Here is a 19,416-nt window from a genome sequence, read left to right as displayed (position 1 = left end):
TGCTTCGGTCTTCCGGGGGCGCAGTGGCGGCGGGTCCTTCAACTCATTAAAAACACATCAGCTCGAGGCTCGACCTCACACATCTTGGTCACGCTCTTGTGGCTGGCGCTCATCATATTAGGAGTATTAATCTTAATAATTGCTGCATATTGCCGGCAAAGAATTCCGCAAAACAATGCCAAAAGTTGGCCAAACAAAGCCACACAAGCCGGAATGTCCTTTCACATTTCATTCCAAGTTTCTGGCCATCTATTTGTCTTTCATTTATGACGCGAGCGTCTGACTTTGTGTCTTTAACGTTTGCCGAATTATTAATGAATTTCGCCCTTGAGTCGGACTTTCCTTGAGGTCACGGCTCGTGCACAAATAGAATTCCACATCAAAGGAAAGTTGTGAGTTTAATCGATTGAAGAAGGTGCACATGGAGATGCACAGAAACGATTTGGGATCCATTTATGTTGAGTATCAGGGTTGGAACTACCTACATATTTAAATAGGAATACATCGACTTTAATCCTAGTTACTTCAAGGAAATGCTTAATTTATGCTTTGCAATAGGAACCAAACTTCATATACTATTTATCACTATCTAAGTAGACCGTTGTTTATATGTAAGAGCTATCCCTTCATTAGAATTATGAGTTCGATTAGAACGCCTTGTTTGCCAGTCTATTTGCCACTTTGTCCGTAGTTTTCCATCTGTTATGTGGCATTATAGCCAATTCCCCGGCCATTGAAAGTGACGTATACCATCCGATTATCGGGAAACCGACGACAGAGTCCTAACGAAAACGGACATTTCTGGAGCGAGCATGCCGGATCCGTAGCCGTAACGTGGAGTAACTGATACCAGGAGGGCTTTTAGCCAGCCCGAAGCCCGGTCATCAAATGCAAGGGGCATTGATGGACTGCATTTGATTAAATTAGTGTGCATTTGAGTTGGAAACGCTTCGGCCTTAATGGCTGCCACATCACTCAGCCGGAATTTACTTGTGCTGCCTCCGAGAATCTAACCAAAAATATGTGAGCTTGCGTTCGGCGTGTGTGTGGTGTGTGGACCGCGCAATGTAATCGTAGTTAAATTGAAAAAGTTTAGACCATTTGTTTTATTTTTATAGTTTGTATTTCGTACACACGCCCCACTGAGCGGCCGCAGTTCGCATCGTGCTCACTGCTAGAATTTAGTATTTTATTGAGTTGTTTTGATGGTTATTTAATGAAGTGCAATTTCAGTTTTCGCACACTCAACACCACGATTTATTCAGGGACGGTGTGTGCATGTGGGATGTGAATATATGCCAGTGCGGACCGAGCGTGGATGTGGATGTCCAAATGGAAAACCGGATGGATGGCGGAAAAATACATGCGGCTGAGTGATTGCTGTATAAAATTAGGCATGCTTTTCAAAATGCAGCTTCGATGTGCTTTTGTTTTGTGAGAGGTTTGGGTGGGCCGCGCCCCCGAAGCCCCGGTTGCATTCGTTTTGGCACGTTTCAACATATTATTGAGCGCAATTTCTGTGGTGGCCAATAAATCAGTTGCAAAAGCGAACAACTCAATCACTAACCGCATGTGTACACGTTCCTGCGCACAGTGGGTCGAGCGAGTGAATTATGCACCGGCACTTCCCAGGCACCGGATGTTGCATTCCTTTCCCATTGCTCCAGGTAAGTATCTGCCATCTTGCGGTCGACGGGCCTAAGTACGCCATTATTTGTTCATAACTCCCGGACGTGGACTTGCGGACCACAGTTCGGACATATTTGCAGTTAATTTGCATGCCTCCGGTTTGTTGTGGTCGGCCTTTGAAGGACAATTAAACGCTAATGTGATTGGCACTCGCTTCGAGTCGACCAATACACACTGACATTGCGCATACGCCGTGTGTGCCGGAGCTGCTTTTTCCCCTTTTTAATGCCGATTTCCTGCCGCATTCTGCCTTTCGCTCTTGGCACTGCAATTAAGATTAAGATATTTACCCTTTTTGGCGGGGCAATTAGGTTTTCAGCAACTTTCCTTTCAATTAGTTTTATTGTAGCCGCTGCGCTCCGCGTGAAATGCCTTTAAAAGCGCATTAACTACTGCGCGAGTCCTTTAATTAGCTTGGCAGGAAGTTGCGACTCGGCTGAAAGCATTTTTGTTTCAGGCCACCGCGTACGCCGCGTCTAATTATGAGCAATTAGCAACTTGAGAAAACTGCCAGCGAAAAGGAAACATTTATGCACCTTTGCCGATGCCAAAGCCGCTGCAAACTACGAGTGTTTTCGGTGGAAAGCCTCGAAAATGGGGCGATAAGATGGCAGAGGGTAGATACAGATACATAGCTGGAATTTAATTAAGTAAACATAATTAATTGGAAGATGTCTATATGTCCGAAAGTTCCAGCCCCTGGATGATTTAATGAAGTCATTAACATAATCTGAGTTTTACATGTCGATGACAAGGACAGAGCTACAGGGCGAGCGGCAGAGGGTCACAGAGGGGGCTCACATAAATATTCATTGTGTTGGTCTCGAGCAACATGTAAGCAAAGGCAAAGTGCCATAAGCGGAAATCAATTTCTCAGAACCGAAAGTCATCTGGCTTTGGTCCTTGGATGAAACCAGGACCAGAAACCAAGCCACGAACCGTCGACACTGCTCGAAAATACAGGAAGAAAATCGAGGAAAGTTCCTGAAAAAGAAATTGGGAATTATAAGTGTAAATTGGGAATAAGAGTGTATTTTAACTCTTAATTTAATTTATGCTACTGCCTTAAAGCAAAGAAAATAAAAAGAACCTTTGCTGAAAAAGAACTTGGGAATTATAAATGCAGAGTAATAGTAATCAATATTTTGTTCTATTCTCTTTACTTTAAATTTCAATTACCAACTTCTTCATATTTTCTTCCAGTACTTCCGCATTGGGAAAATGAAGCAGAAGTTATTGGCCAGCAAAAGACGATGTTGTCTTGGCCCCACAGTGTTAGCTCAGAGTCCGGCCACGCCCTCCCCCCCCACCGCCCGCTGCGTGGGGGAATTGTCCTTATTGAATTTCAATGACACATAGCTCGAATGCCATGTCCTTTCCGTACGCTCTCGCCCACGCCGCCTGCGTATTTCTGTGGCGATGACAAAAGCCAGGATGAACCGAACACGACTGCCTTCGGAATCCTGAAGCAGACACAACAACTTGTTGACCGGATGTGTGGCGGCAATAAGTACATAAATGGGATTATTTGTGTGAGCCGTGCCCAGGAAAGTCGTAGTTATATCGTTATCTAATGATATTTGCCAGCTACTGCCGCAAATCTAGGCGAAATCTCCGCCTGCCAGCTGCAGCCGACTGCTCTTGATATATTGAAAGTCGCACTCCTCGCTGACGGAGGGTCTGGAAAACTGCAAAAATAAGTGAAACACAGCCCGAAGTAACTCGGCGCGTTTTATTTATTTATATTGAAATTAAGTTGCGCTCGGCTGTAGAAATTGTTGCGGTTGCCTCGCCGGCAAACGGTCATTCATGTTAACCCTTGTAGCCAGTTGGATTCGCTTTTTTCGCTGGCTCGGTCTTATGGCGCTGCCCTTCTTTCTCTTAACTGCTTAAATATTTTTGGCTCTGCTTTCATGGACCAGCAACCGCCATTCAGCCCGGATTTGTTTGGATGCGGGAAATTTGAATGTGAGAAATGGGCTGGCCCACGCCCTACCCCACTTTCCACTTTCCCTCAACTCCGCTTCCACCGTTTGCCTTTAATTTATGGCCTCCACTGCATTCGCTTGTGTAAATTGCTTTGTGGTCTCGCCGTTTGCAATTCATTGAGAGTTGATGATTTCGGCTTCTTACCCGGCTATCTGGTTGAAATTTAAAAATTTAATGAGCTGCCCAGTTGCGCAGGCTTGGCCCTCGAATTAGAGTGGACCTTGTGAGGGGGTTGTGAATTTGAGAACCAGAATTTAACTTATACTTAAGAAGCCAATATTCTCCACTTTAGACATGTTTAGAAAAATTGTATTATTTTAATACCAATGATTTAATTTAGGTCATTGTATTACATCCAGTGGTTTTTCCAAGGATAAGGAGAAAACCATAAAAATAATAAAATGTTTATTTAAAAAAAAATAATTCATTTTTTATTGAATATCCATTGGTTTTCTTAAGTTTAAATGCTCAATTTTTGTCGATAAACAAATACATTTTAATTTAATTTTACTAACTAATTAATTTTACTAATTTTATATTCAATTTTTTGGTAGTGAGAATGGACTAACTCCCTTCAAAGCCTTAAACTTTAATTTTGACTTTGGTTGGCAAAGATACGATTATAGATTCATTCTTCAGACGTCCACCCCCACTCTGCCCCATCGTACTTAATCCTTATATACCATACACATATGTAAAACAGCCTTGGGCATGCCAGGTGCACGGGTGCGCTGGGGTGCGGGCTAATCTCGCCAGCGTTCCAGTTTCCTGAGCTAATGGTGGCACTGACCCATTTCGACCAAACATTTGGGACCCGTCTGTCGCCCCTGAGGTGTGTCTGTGTTTGCCCTCGCTGCGCCCCTTAGTATGGGGCAGCTTGGTTATTTGTAGGTTGCCGACTGTTCGCTCTATGCATGCATAATAAAAGTTTTACGACAGCAGGAGCAGCAGCTAGAAATTGTCGCACTCCAGTTAATTTCGTGAGACGGCCAGGACATGGGGACAGGACGTCAGGACGTAGCCATGGCAATCATCGTCGCACAATATCCTGATGCCATTGTGCTGGGCGTTTAACTTATTAAAAGGCCTTCTATGCCAGCGATTATGTGGCAATCGAAAACATTTGCATTAAACGCTCGCTAATTGGTGTGCTTTTGTCATGGAAATGTGCACTAAAGACCAACTGCCTTGCATGTGCACCCTCCACACACACACACATGCACACAAAAGGATATTCGCATAAAGTGCAATCAGTGAAAAAAAGAATAGGAGGGAAAAAGGCATTGCATACAAATGGGCGCCGCTTGCTCCGCTTTTCCCGCTTTCCCGCCTTTCCCGCTTACTGGTTGGCTGGCATGAAAGCAATTTCTATAAAAATGCGTTTAACGGCACACAAAGCAACACATTTGCCGCATTTATTGCGATTTCCCGTTAACTCGCGCACACACTCCACACACAAACATGCGGAGCGGAGCAGGAACAGGAGCAGGAGCACAATGAGCTCTGCCAGCGATCGTCTGGCAGGATATCGCTTAAAATCCCGCCTTTGGTTTCGAGTCCTGCCCGGCGGAGGCTGTTGCCGTGATAAATGGATCGGAAAATGCGCGTAGTTAGCAGCAGCATTCGCTGGCACAGCGGGAGTCCTTGTTTGCCGCCCTCCTTTGTTGTGCCTTTGTGCGGCAAGGACCTCCGCGCAACGAGCTCATTACAATGCCCTGCCAACCGGAGTCGCCCCAAAGAGCCGTGCATCTTGAGACACCTGACCATAAAGCCACGGCCCCGGAGTGCGGCTGATTGGCTTGGCTGGTGTTGTGTCCTAGGAGCAGAGAACTCGTGGTTCTGTTCTCAGGACTCCAGGGTTACCTTGCACTGAGGCTCCTTGGGGCTCCTTGCTAGATTTATATAGATTTATAATATTTATATATTTTGTGTGATATCCCAACAAAGGTCTACCTGCTTCAGTAAACACTTTAACTTTGCTAGTATTATAAGCCGAACCCAAAATATTTCGTGGCCTCTGTACATATCGTACTAGATTTTCTCGCCGTGCACTCGTGTGTCGCCTCATTTGGCACTCCGTTCGAGCGGTAAACGATTACACCTCAGCAGCTAGTGGCTGCGGATTATACGTGTCAAGGATATTCCATATATACTATATGAAATCCGCTCTCTCGAGCCTCGAGCACCAGGATATGGAGCGTGTTAAGTGACTTCGGAATTGACTAGGTACTCTGTGAATCAGCCAAAATAGTTTCTTTGGCAACTGGCACTTCATCATTTCAAAGTTTAGGCCATAGTTGGCGAACGGAATGCAGATATTTTTCTTTGAGCTCTCTTTTTGCATAACCATTTGTTTGCCTAACATTGGTTTATTTTCCATTCCGTTTATTTTTCCAGCCGTACCTGCAGCATTGATTCCATCATGCTATGCATACTATACTGTGTGCTCTGTGAATTTTCACAACTCATTTCATCAATTTGCGCCAGGCTCAGCGCAGCCAAGGTGAAGTCAAATTTGACAAATAGCTCGAGCTCCTACGCCCACAAGTTTTCCCATATGAGCGCAGGATCCGCACACTTGGCCCTAGTTTTTTCTAGTCAAATTCCGGAGGCAGGTACTCGAGTATGGCAGCCTGCTGCCAGCACATGCACTTCAGTTTGCAGCTCCACGCTGTTTGATAAACGATTCAAAATTAACTTTGCCCTGCAATGAGCTCCGCTCCTCGGCTCGCCAGGATCTGGCCGAAAAGTTTCCTTCGGCGGCGTTGCGGCCTGGGTTAATCAATTGAATGTGTCAGCAGCACATGAGCCGGGCTCTGGTGGAAAGTGCAGCGCCGCCTCGAGTGCCAAATTGATGGAGCACATCCTTGGCTGCCAGCGAGTCCGGAAAAATCTTCATAATTTTTCCAAGGCAGGGAAAGTTTGCGACCATCGGAGCAGATCATCTTGCGGATATACAAATAAATTCAACCAGATTAGATAAGACAAATCAACCGTCTCCTAATCTTACCTGTGGCAGTTCCTTTGGCCATATGGCCCACACATAAGTGTATATATATGTACGCTGGCAACTGAAAAATTTGACTGCCGAAAAGTTAGCTAGATTAACTTTTAGCAACTTGGCTCGGAGGCTGCTGCCAGCCTAATGAAATTTTCTCTCATATTTTCTTTTGCCGGAGCAACTTTTCTGATACTGGCCATTTTTTTGAGTGCGCGGTTTAGTCACTTCTTTTTGGGATGGGAACCGCTCACACTAATTTATTTTGTTATTGACATTTTTATTCTCACTCACTAGTTGTGGCGAGGCTTTTGGCAGTTGGCAGCTGCATTGTCGTTTCTTCAGGAAATGCCAAAAGTTTTCGCGCCCATAAATTGTCCAAAAGTTCTTGGTCACACTTTAACATTCTGACCAGGCCAATTCAGTTGTTACACTCGAAAAAAATAGGCAAAATGGAAAAATAATGTAAAGGTAAATAATTTGCAAAAACCTTTTTGAAAGACAAATATTTAAATTGATACGCAACATTTCAACATCAAGTTTGATATGTCTCCTTTAATTTTATTTAATTATTATTTTTTTAATGTTTTTTTTTAAGTAAAAATTAAATTTTGTGTAAATTTATAGTTATAATGGGAAATATTAAATTAAACTGATATATTGTTTTTCATCAACATAAAATATTGCTTATGGTATTTAACTTACACTTATTTCTTATGTCGCGATACTATTCCATTTTATTGTAATTAGTGGATTGTAAATATTACTTTATTTATATTACTAAAATTATATTTCCCAGTGTATCACCCTGGACAGCTCCTCGATTCGCTTTCGCCCATTTTGATTATGTTTAGTTTAATGTTGTTGGCTGGCAAGTGACCCCGGCACAAGTCACTTAGATGGTCAGGAGCACCGAAAGCTGGCAGATGTTGGACCGATGATGCTGATGTTGTTGGCCAGCTATTCCTTTTATTGTTTGCTCAAAATTGTCATCAATAATAATAAAAGTACGACGGCGGAGCGGGCCCACAACAATGGGCATCGGGATGCGGATCCTGCGGGCCACTTGTGATATATAATAAATGTTGCCATGTCTTCTACTTCTACTTCTACTTATATTTCTGCTCCACAGCTACTTCTGCAGCCCGTCCCCTCGTGTGCGTATTAATGTGTGTTGTTCATGGAATACACTCTTGTATTCATTCGACCGCAACTAAAAATGTAGCCCGTAAACTTTTCCGTTGCTGTTTTATTTTTCTTATTTATGTCCAAGTTTTCCCCCTCCATTCTGCTCACTCTGCGAGTCCTGTGTGATGTCCTTTTCATGGACTGGCACAGGGACTGACTTGCTCACTTGCCGCATTGTGACTGCGTCAGGATTAACACTCGGCTGCCGGCGGAGGTGTTGTCCAGGGCTCTGGACTCTCGGACTTCTCCGTAGACTTCTTCGATGACGACCGCCCAATGGCCACACAATTCCCAGCGAATTTCGCTTTATATGGCTTTTTATTAGCGTTGAATTAAATTGAGCGACGCATCGAGTGGCCCGAATGCCTTGGCATCCTTGTGGCCGGGCCTTTGATGGAAATTGCTAATGAAATAAGTTTTTAGTTGTGCGATTTTATTTCGTTTGCCTGGCTTTCTTAGCCTTATTTATTTGACTCGGCCCAGCCAGTGAGGTGTGACGACGGCCATGACGCTGACGGAGCTCTGGAATGCCATCCATATCCGGCTCGAAACTTGCTCCATTAATTACTGTCACCGAGTCCTGGCCCAAGCGCCGCATCTTCCCGCCACTTCTCCGGCACTCGAGAGTCCGGCTAAATCAGTGGACATGGCTAATTGAATGAGAGCGCTAAGCGCGGTGCACTGCACATCGAGCACTGAGCGGGAATCAAATGCTGACCACACACCGCCACGTGGCACAGTGGGTAATCTGAGGGGGTGCCATATCCCCCACCCACCGCCTCGAGCCACCGCCACCGCCACTGACCAATGATCTGTTAAGTTGCTAAAGTCCGCCGTGGAAAAGCGAGGCATCAACAGCACGACCACCAACGCCCTGCAGAGGGCAAAAGAAAACTCAGTGTCATTCTGCACAGTGAAAAAATGCATTTTCTATTAAAATATTAAATTTAAAAAATTTTAAAGTATTTATTTCAAGTTGACATTGTAAGATTTTAAAATAAATAGGGAGCAAAGAATAAAAATTATATAAAATATTTGTTTAGAGAATTTAATTTGTATGACGTGTAAAAACCTATGATAAATAATTGCTTCAAAGGGAACTTTGGTTAAATTCGTCTTTCCTAATCACAACTCGATTTTAACTTATTATATTTGAGTGAAGTTTTCTGATATAATAGTAAGAGTATACTTTAAATAATTTTCTGTTGAAATGCTCGTTACCAGCACCTCATCATATTAAATAGAATATTTTAATGGAAAACACTAAATTGTTTTCTGCGCAGAACTGCATTTGTCCCCATCATTGGCAATCACAATACATCATCCTGACATAACGTGACCTAAGCTCTAATGGAAGACCCTAATTGCGCCTGATATCCCAAATTAATTATTATATTACGAAATTTAGCTGGTGATTTTTGCGTGTGCTCCTGTGCTTGCGTCTGCAACTGCAGTTTCCCTGATAGATTATGGGTAGTTGAGTGGGTGGGATGGAACGCCCACCCTGGAAGGCGGTGCACTGCAAGGTGAGGCATGTTCAATTACTTTGAACAACTTCGAACAGCGGGAAGGCCATGTCTGTGGCAAATGCAAAGTGCTTGAGAACTATGCCATCGCCGGGGGCCATCCACGCCCCATCCCAAGTTTGTTGGCCGACATCGATGATTATAAGAAAAGTTCTCGGACCGGGGTAAGAGATAATGCGAAGGCTACACGGAAACAAGAACTATAATTTGAATAAGCTTAATAGAGGCTTAAACTTTGGCTCTGCCGCGAAACTAATTAGTGCCCCGCGTATCCATCAGTTCAGTTTCCAAATGTGTGGCCTTGTTATAAACTGGTAAAGTTTTCATATAATATCGAAATGAAGTGTTTAAGCTGTACATTTTCAGGGCCTTCAGATCCCTCTGGTTTCGAATCTATTGTCAGCGTGCTCTTTTAATGAATTTAATTTCGGTCCCCAGAAAATTAGTCTTTCTGCTTAGCCTTGACCAGGATGAAAGAAGCCACTGCATTTGAATGTCGGAGCTTTCCCGCAAACGAGTTTTCCATTTTCTCGTTGCGGTTAACTGCACTTCTTAGAAATTTCAGTCGCAGTTGTTATGTGCGATTCAAATTGATTTCGAGAGCCTTGAGAGTTGACGAGTTTTAGTTTATTCCAATTGCGTTTGCTCTTAAGAAAACTTTTGAGGGGCAGACTTTAAGCAGCAAGTGCTTTGGCCCGCGCAAGCGATAAAGGCGGGAAAAAAGAGCTCAGAAATTCCATTAACGTCAGTGCAAAACGACGGCACGAGGATAATGGGTCAGGCCATGGGCCAAGTTGGGTGGTATATACACGGAGGGGGATCTGGAGTGAGAGCAGCCAGAGATAGTGGAAAAAATCCGTATTTAAATTTCTTTTACAATAATATTTACCTACAATTCCCGCTTCGACACCTAACTTCCGCACGAACGCTACGATGCTCCGCTTGCCCTCCATCCATCCTCCTCCGGCTGTCCACGTCCGATGGAACCGTTGGGGTGGGCTGGAAGCCCCCGGGGGTGAGCCACTTCCGTGTGAACTAATTCCCTTGCACTTCTGCTTCCGCTTTTTTCTACTTTTCTATACACAGACGAGGTCACAATAAAATAACTAGTCTTTTGTTTGGTAAAAGTGTATTTTGTTTAGGGTAGGACGAACAATAGTTCCATTATATCAATATACCAAGAAGAATTCCTCTAGAAAATAAAATATTATTATTGATTTAATTGATCTACGTTTTAAGATAAGAATTAAAAATTAGATATCCCTTTTTTTAATTTTAGGAAATCCTTTCTTATCCTCCGCAATTGTAGATTGATTTTGCACAGCATAAAACTCTGTCTTAATTCCCCCACCCCCACCCGCCGTACGCGCTTTCCTCAAGCACCACGCCCACTCTCGCCCACTTTTTATTGTTATTGTTTGTAATTGAAATGGTGCAAACGTACAAGCGATAAAATGTAAAACCAAACGCAAGTCTCGACTCTGGATTTCCTCCGGAGAGGTGGAGACGGTGGAGATGGCACATCCCCACATACATATAGACCGGGGCTGGGGCGCGGGGCGTGGCCCAGTCAGTCATCGCCATCCATCGATTGCTCCATTTAACAAATTTCGATTTCCGCATCAGATTTTCGCCCCATAGCGACTTCCTGTGCGAAGTTCTCCTTTGGTTTTATCGCTCCTCCTATTTCCACCCCCGGTGGCCAGAGACCAACTTGCGGCTTTATTGACGCAGCGAATATATTTTGCCGCCACTGTTTTCGCTCCATCGCTGCATTTTTTAATTATTGAAATTCCTGTAATTTGAATACCTTGAGGCATTCGTGGCGTGTGGAAAGCCATCGATGTTCGAGTGGCTTTAGCGATTGGATAACTGTATTAAGCGCAAATTGCATTTAAGACTCCGTGGGGAACATGAATTAGCTATTATTTTGAAGGCTCTTGGTAGGTAATTTCGAGTTGAATTAACTGTTTGGCTGGGCTTGAGAAGGAGGGTGTCTAAAATAAAGTCAGCGAACAACACAAACCCCTTTCCAAAACTGCTAAAAATATCCCCTTTAAGGGGTTTATGCTGTTACCCTTGAAGTAAAACAGGTTAAACAAATTTTGAGTTCAAAAAGTCTTACTACTCTAGAAGATATATATTATTTCAATAATATTAATGCTAATTATGTACAATTTTCTTGGGATATTATACGAGTATATTTCAAAATGAGTCATCGTTTTTGGGGGCATTTTTAAAGTGCATTCCTACGTCTGATCTCCAAAAATGTCCATCCTAGCTTGATTCAGAGCAATTTGTACTGAAAGGGGGCTCCTTCCTCTCACCCTGAAAGGACCTTGCTTATGCGCACATAATTACGGACAGCTGGCACCGAAAAGAAGCCACAATCCTGACAAAAACACAGATAAATAGTTGCTGCTCGGTGCCAGGGGCTGGGGTTGGGACTTGGCAGGGGGATGGCAGATCCAGCTCGGCCCACTGCAATCATTATTATGCAAGTAGCACTGGGGACCGAGGGAAGACAATTGCACAACTACCAGATACTCGTATGTATGTGGGGGCCCCTCTGGCCGGAAAGTGGAGAGCAGCCGGCACTGGAGCTCACGCAGCTCCACAATTATACGCCCCGGGTGGGCAGTGGCAATCCTCAGACACGAATGCACGCAATCACCAGCTCATCCTGGCGGGCATATGTGTGTGAGGGCGGGCCGAAGGAGCTGCAGGACCTTCCGGGGCGGCAATGCTCTAGCCATTTTTAAATCTTGGCCAGCAGGCTTGTTTGCCGAGCTGCGAGAGAGGGCAAAGTTCAGTCTCGAGTGCAAACAGCGAGTCACGCATGTGGGATGGCGACCATCTTCTCAAGAACTCGAACTCGAACTGGAGTTGGTGGTGGATTCCGGAGATTGTGAGGACTACGAGGACTCCGAGGGCGGGTGACGTTTTAATTTGTCCTATGAAAATATTTGCACACGACTTGCAGCTACAGATGTAATTGAATTAAAATCTCGTCCGCCGAAAGTCGTGTGTGTCCCGGGGCAATGGATTTGTTTTGAAGCAGCCGCAGCTACATGATTGCCACAGCCTCGCCGGGGTTCGCCAGCCACCACAGCATTTCCACATTTCCACTTTTCCGCCGCCCGCCGGCTAAACAGTTTCAATTTCAGTTGCGTTCGCCGCGGGGCGAAAAGTGAAAGTTTGGCCAGCGTCGGCGAGTGCGTGTGGGATTAAAACGAATTTTCGGCTAAACGGAAATCAACAGCAGCTACAAAAGCGCCCTGCGGCCCTCTCAGCATTTGCAATTTCATCTAGAACTCGTCCCCCGAAAACCGAAAAACTCAAAACCTCGCCCACTCATCAGTCAAAAGTGGCGTTTCCAGCGAAGATAAACTCTTCAAGTGGCTAATACGCTTTCGCCACCCACTCCCAATAGTTTGAGATCTTAATTATTTGATTAAATGTTGAGCCCCCGTTGTTTGCGCCCTCAGCGCCTGCATACAAAATTAAATTATTAAAATGTATTCAATGCCGAAAAGCCAACTTAATTCAATTTCGAAAATATGCCGTCCACCTGACAACGGGGCGAAAACACCGAAAAAATAAGGGAAATTGAGCAGGATTTCACCAGGCGAATTTTGGATACCCTTTTTAAGATACCTCAGATACTTGGAAGTCCGCAATGGACTTATATTAAAGAATAAGGATTATTACAGGATTTGTTTTAAAAATAAATAATAGTAACAATTTAAGCAAACAAACAAACTTTGAAGCTGCATTAGCTTTCCTGGTAATGGATCCAAGATCCAATTTATTAAAGCTATATTCTTCACCAACTTGCATAATCATTTTAAAATCAATTCACCCCTTGAGAGGGTGCGAAAAAGAAGTGTCTGCGATTTGCATAAAATTGATAAACAATAGCTGACAACGGCGTCTCGTTTCATTGTTTCCATGAGTCCCGCCAGACTGATAATATGCCGGCGATTTGCAAAGGATTAACTCATTCAAGTCGGAGTGTCGAGAGCAAATTGAATGACGCACCGGATCCGGCACCCTGGACCACGGGCCCTGGAACCTGGACTCCGTGGAGCGGGGGCGATTGTTTGTCTATGAGTCTGCCGGACCGACGGATAAAATGGACGTGTGGCTGGGCAGAACTCAATGCCAGAGGTAATACGAGTGGCTCATCAGAAATGTACGGGTAACTTTAATGCTGGCCCGGTGGTTGATTTCTGAAAACTTAATTGCAAAAGGTCGAGCAACTCTCATTACCTATTCCCTTGCAGACAATCCGGAGGCCAACGCAACTCCCTGAGTGCTGCCTTGAAATGGCACAGCCCTGGCTCGCACTTGGTCTTGGGCTTGGGCTTAAATCGGATTTAGCACTTTGTTGGCTAACCAGAATTCGTAATGCACCGAGTCGTAGTCGTCCCACACATTACCTTGAATAATTTCATACGTAGTTTAGTTTGGTGCAGGGCAGTCGCCATAAATATGCAATAACGTGACGCAAATGAATCCACGCCAAGGTAAATTCATGACTGTACTCTTGCCTCACTTGCCACATAATGTGTTTATGCGTCATATCTTAGGCGGCCATAAACGGATCACAAAGTCACTGAATACATTCTCAGTATGCACTGAAAAAAATACAGAGCTATCAACACACTTTGGATTCAAAATTTCATGTTTTTATTAAATATCAAAAAAAATAATTTGACATTTAATTTAAAAATAGTTGTAGGAAGCCAGACTTTTTTTAAATATATTCTTTAATTTAATCTTTTTAAGTGTCTAAGTTTATTGTTTGTTTTTTAATAAGAGTTTTAAGTCCTTAAAGTCATTTTTAATTATTAATAATAGTTGGTAAACTGATAAAAAAAAAAAGGATTAAATTCAATCTCTATTTGTTTCTTTACCTTATTCTATCTTTTTGTTATTTCCGGGGACATTATATTAAATTTCCATTCTGTTTTTGCAATCTGCAGTTCCCGTAAGTCACCCGTATAAACCTTCTAAACGACTGTTCGCTTTGCCAAAGTTGTGCAGATTTATTGGCAGTCTTAAAAAAAGCACAGACACCATTACAGCAGCCCGTAAAATACTCGTGCTCAGTTATGAGCCGAAAGTAAAGCGAAAACTATACCGAAACCGGAGCAATGTGGTTCCTGGCGGAGGTGGTCCCCCGAAACCGCAGCCCACTAACTAGAACTTGAACCAAAACCAGGACGCAAAGGTAAGAGCCGGGGAAGGAGCAGCGCTCCACGTTCCTCGTTCACTTTGCCATCAATCCGAAATGGTGACAATTGGCAGACAAGGCGAGCGGAATCGGAATGAACATGTGGCAGGGACTGACAACAGAAATGGATGAAAAATGCCAGTATATTCAAATGATTTGCAGTCGTCGACTCGGGGACGCGCAACCTCCACAGCTCTAGAGCTCCAAGGCTCCGTGCCTCCGAACCTCCGTGCCTAGTCCATGTCCGCTCCTCCTCGCCTCGCCTTCCACCTCCTGGTGGGGGAAATAATTTCCGAGAGATTTACATAAATACACAAGTTAAATGCACATTTAGCATTTTGAATTTGTAATATTTTTGCAGTTTACCGTCGAGTGTACGGTGGTACCGCCAGCGTATGTATATATCGCTTTAGATTTTACGAGTATTTTCTTTTTTGTGTTAGCTTAACGGCTCGTTTCATGGCATTGTCGGACACGTTGTGGAGGCGTGCAAAAGGTTTGCCGGATTGACAGAGCTCCGGTCCGGGCCAGTTGACCCGGCCTGGCCAGGGCCGGCGGAGGGAGCACCGTCTGTGCTGCAAATATATGCCACATAAATTGTGCAATTGTTGTACGAGTGCGTCCTGTGGAGAGGGAGCTCGGCTTTTGGCCCGATCTCGCTTGACGGCAAATATGCTGTGCCACTGCTGTTTGCCTAATGAAAATCGTTGTGATTGTTGTCACAGCAGCAGGAACAGCAGCCAGGAACCCGGCACCCGGCACCCTGAACTAGGAACCGAGACCCCGGAGGAGTGGCGCCTCCAAGCCCTACTGATTTGGCTGTACGACATGGCGTATGAATTTTAATATTTAGACCAGTGCCGACCGTGTGGCTAAGCCAGAGTGGCTGGCTCATAGGTAGATGGCTCTGCATTCTTATGCTCTCGTCTGTTCATGTGCCAGGGAGTTTATAAAAATATTTCCATTTTGCATGCACTGGGAGAAGCGTGTCCCACGAACAAAGGAACATTTTAAGTACATTGCTAAAATAAATACTGTGCACGTAATAAATACAAGTTTAGTTGTCAAAATTGGGGAGGTCATGTTCTTAATAAAAGTGCGCAACAAAAAGTTTTTAAAGCTTTAATATTTTTACAGTACTATGAGTTCCTCTGCTATTGTTATTCTTAAAAAAATACTTATGCTACCTTTGTTTTTATGAACTCTTGAGATTCGAAAATCTTTACCAATTCTTTTGCTTAAAATAATTTAAAAAACTACTTTTATAAAGTCATTCCTTAACCTTATAGATCTCTTCTAAATAAGATGATATGTAATGACATTCGGTACTCAAAATGTTACCAAGCATTGTTCCTGAGGAACGCAGTGTTTTTTAGAGTGTAGAGAACCTTTTCCCTGGCAACCCCGCCCCAAACCCAGACTCAAAACACCCCTTTCCGACTGTTCTTTATTATGCGCCGGGCGGTATCCTTTTTTATTATCTGCTTTTTGCCGCTCGGGCCGCTTTGTCCTGTCCGAACTGTTTTTGTATTGTCATCAGCATCAGCAACAAAACTATTTGTCTATTCACTGCCCTTCCTTTGCGTGCTGCGCTGTGCTGCGTCCGCTGCTTTATTATTATTATTATTATTTGAGGAGCTCTATCTCTCAGTTGGATTCTGCTCCTTTCTGTTTGTGGTACTGGCAGGGCTTAGCCTTCACCTTTTTGTGCTGAGTGACCAAGTTATTAATATTTATTCTCTCGCTCTGGAGGTCACTGAAATGATTTGCTAAAAATGTTATTGGAGAGTTTATTGCGACGAGCATTGTCTGGCGGGCTTAGGTTGCTCGCCGCAGCGTGATTGGCTAAGTCGGCTAGTTTTCGGGCCAAGAGTTTTAAACTGAGCCAGACCCAGACCATCTATTGATATCCCTAGCCCTATACCCATCTCCATCCATTGAGGGCATTCCGAACTTATTTGCTTTGACGCGCAGCCTGGCCATCCATCAATTGGATTGAGTCCCTCCATCTGGGCCTGCATGCGAGAGCCCTGTTAATGTGCCGAAACGAAGCGGAGCCTCAGTCGGGCATATTTCATGTGTTTATCAATGCCGCCCCTGCCTTGGCCCCCGTCTAATGAGAGATTCTCCGGCCGGGGGCAAGATTTATGCGGCCACTTCAGCCGGGGTCATCCCTCATGTCGAGTGTGGGCAAATATTATTCCAGTAATTAGTTGAGCCCAAGAGGGACCTTCGACCTTCGCAGTGGATAACCGGCCACCGAGCTGCACAGAATGTGATGGGTCGAAAGCCTGGTCAGAAGGCATTTTCCCAACCGAATTTCTTCTATTTACCTGTGCGTTGCGTTGGCATTGGGAAATCGACATGCTGAACCGGCAGGATTTCCCAGGTTTTCCCTTACGCAGCCCGTGTGTGTGTGTGTGTGTGTGTGTCTGTGCGTTATTCTTTCCCATTAGACATCGGTTAGCTCCTCCAGCCCCCGAAAACATTGTGGGCAATTATTTCAATTGTTCTGCTCCAACTGACTTGACCACTCCCAACCCAATGGACTGTGGTGATGCTGGATGCCCCGCCTCTGGAGCCAACTTTTCCGAACGGATTGCGGACTGTGTGTGGCCTACTCTCCTGCCCCCCTTCCCCATTGTCAATTCAATTCGGGTTTGCACAGAACTGCATCGATTCCGATTTGGTTATACAATACTTTAGCTGGCAAGTGGCCGGCCCCCTCTGGGCAAACACCCCGCAAATTACTTTGCAATTTGTTCTCAAGCTTTATTAAATTTGCCTCGCATGATATGCACATGTGCAAATTGACATTGAAAGCAGTCGGCGCTCTCATAACCGATTTCGGTATTTTGCCTGAGTCAAGCGTTTTTCTGCCTTGTCCACTTGAGTCCTGAACCACCGACTGTGCCTTCCTTGTGCCAATTACTAATCCAAAGCGAAACGAAACTAAAGCCACACACTCCCCCTCCCTTTGATGCGATTGGCAAATTGAAAATTGGATTTGCCCAACTCGAAATGCAACAACGGCAATCAAATCGACGATGTTTGGCTGAAAGTATTTGAGCCAGAAGTTTTGCAGCAATTATAACTTTGAGTCGGGGCGCGGGGCGAGGGTCGAGTTGGCTGCAGGCTTTGTGTGAACTTACATAATTAGCCAGCTGTTGATGGCCGGGACATCCTGGGAGTAGCTGGAGATTAAATCATTCCGACAAACCAATGCTAGATGGCTGTGCATATCGGCGGGTAAATGATTTTTGGCTCCGCCAGCTGGCAGCCAGCGGCCTGGAAACGGAAATTCCAATACCAACAGCGCAGCGTCGTTAACTTTTAATTAATATGCAAATTTCGTTAATGTGTACACATTACAAAGGCAGCCTCCTTCCCCGCAGGACCCGCAGCACTCCGGTCCGAGTGTCAACAGGCTGGCAAAAAGGCGGCAAAGCGTTCGCTTGGTCGGAGTGAATTTTGCGAAATTTGCATGCGATATGTGGCGGCGACCTCAATTTGTTCCGGCCCGGAAAGAGATTCCCTCAAAACAATCAGCGGCAAACCGACAGCCCGAATAGCCGGCGAACACGATCCATTCGCGCCCAGCGATTCAGTGACAATTTAATAAGTAGTTTGGCCGTGTCATTAGCATGGAGACCGTCATTAGCGTAAAGTATTTCAATTAGTCGGCGGAACACACATGTAGCCATGCGTTGGCTGGCCCGAATGCTGATGGGTTCACTTAATATTCCCGGCCATGACACTTTGAATTGCGGGCATAATGTGTTTTGTACTTACAATTTCAAAAATCTTTGCCTCAGATAGTGCTTTTAGATGTCCTAGGAAGGTTTGTCGGTTTAATCTTTAATCTTTATTGCATTAAGATCTCTTAGATGTACTTTAATTTTGTAGCTCTCCTTACCATAATTTTTTTAGATTTTCTCCAATAAGGTTTTTTTAAAGTAAATGTTTTTTATCAAAGGAAAATATACCGCTTTATTTAAACCTAAATTTACTTTAACCTTTTTACTTTTCTTTAATAAAGAGCAGATACATATAGACAGATATAGAATAATAACAGTTGCGAATGGTATTGATAGCTAGACGTATTCATTTTTATTAAAATCAGAGGGTTTGTTTTTGGTATTCCAAACAGGAGCTTATAAAAGTCAGTATATCCAATATCTCTTAACATTAGCACAATATTTCCACATATTATTACAAAATGGTAATATTATTACAAAATGCTAGTAAGCCTTTCTAATACCTAACACAAATCGGAAACGCAAGTATCCTACGTGCATCCTCGCGATTACCTTTTATCATTCTGGAACCACCAACTGATCATTATTTCAGCATTATTTCTGCGAAATTAATTTCATTTTTATGTAGCCTATCTTAAAGCGCGCTTCCGCTGCAGGTGAGAAAAGCAGGCGGCGCCTTGACCACAAAATTACGTGCAGCGCGCTATCATTGCCGCAACCCGGCAAACCTGGGCGAGAGCCTGGGACACAAGGACACCTGGACACTTGGACACCGGGACACCTGTACACGAGGACACTAGTGCAGGTACGGACACATGCGAATATTTCCAATTAAGGTCGCGCTCGTGCGCCATACGGTAAATTAAATTGCGCGATGGCCGCGCATGCAAACGATGCGTACTTAAGTGCCGCTCGCCGACACCGCCGCCAAGCCAAGCGATTCAAATTGAAAATAAAAGCAATTGCGATTCATAAAATAATAAATATAAAATTGATTTACGGCCTGTCCGTTTGGCAGAGCAAAACGAG

The 19,416-nt window shown here is 44.2% G+C and overlaps 1 long non-coding RNA gene across 1 annotated transcript; it reads left to right on the top strand.

Annotated features, from left to right (window-relative positions):
• The first annotated feature begins 646 nt into the window (after positions 1-646).
• LOC127011546 (uncharacterized) lies at positions 647-7,622 on the top strand. The gene is made up of 3 exons (XR_007764569.1): positions 647-1,023; positions 1,234-1,667; positions 7,476-7,622. It is a non-coding gene; the product is annotated as an uncharacterized LOC127011546 (long non-coding RNA).
• Positions 7,623-19,416: the final 11,794 nt, after the last annotated feature.

The sequence above is a fragment of the Drosophila biarmipes genome, chromosome 3R, assembly GCF_025231255.1.
Source record: "Drosophila biarmipes strain raj3 chromosome 3R, RU_DBia_V1.1, whole genome shotgun sequence".
Taxonomy (NCBI): Eukaryota; Metazoa; Arthropoda; class Insecta; order Diptera; family Drosophilidae; genus Drosophila; species Drosophila biarmipes.
This window is presented reverse-complemented; position numbering and strand designations above follow the sequence as displayed.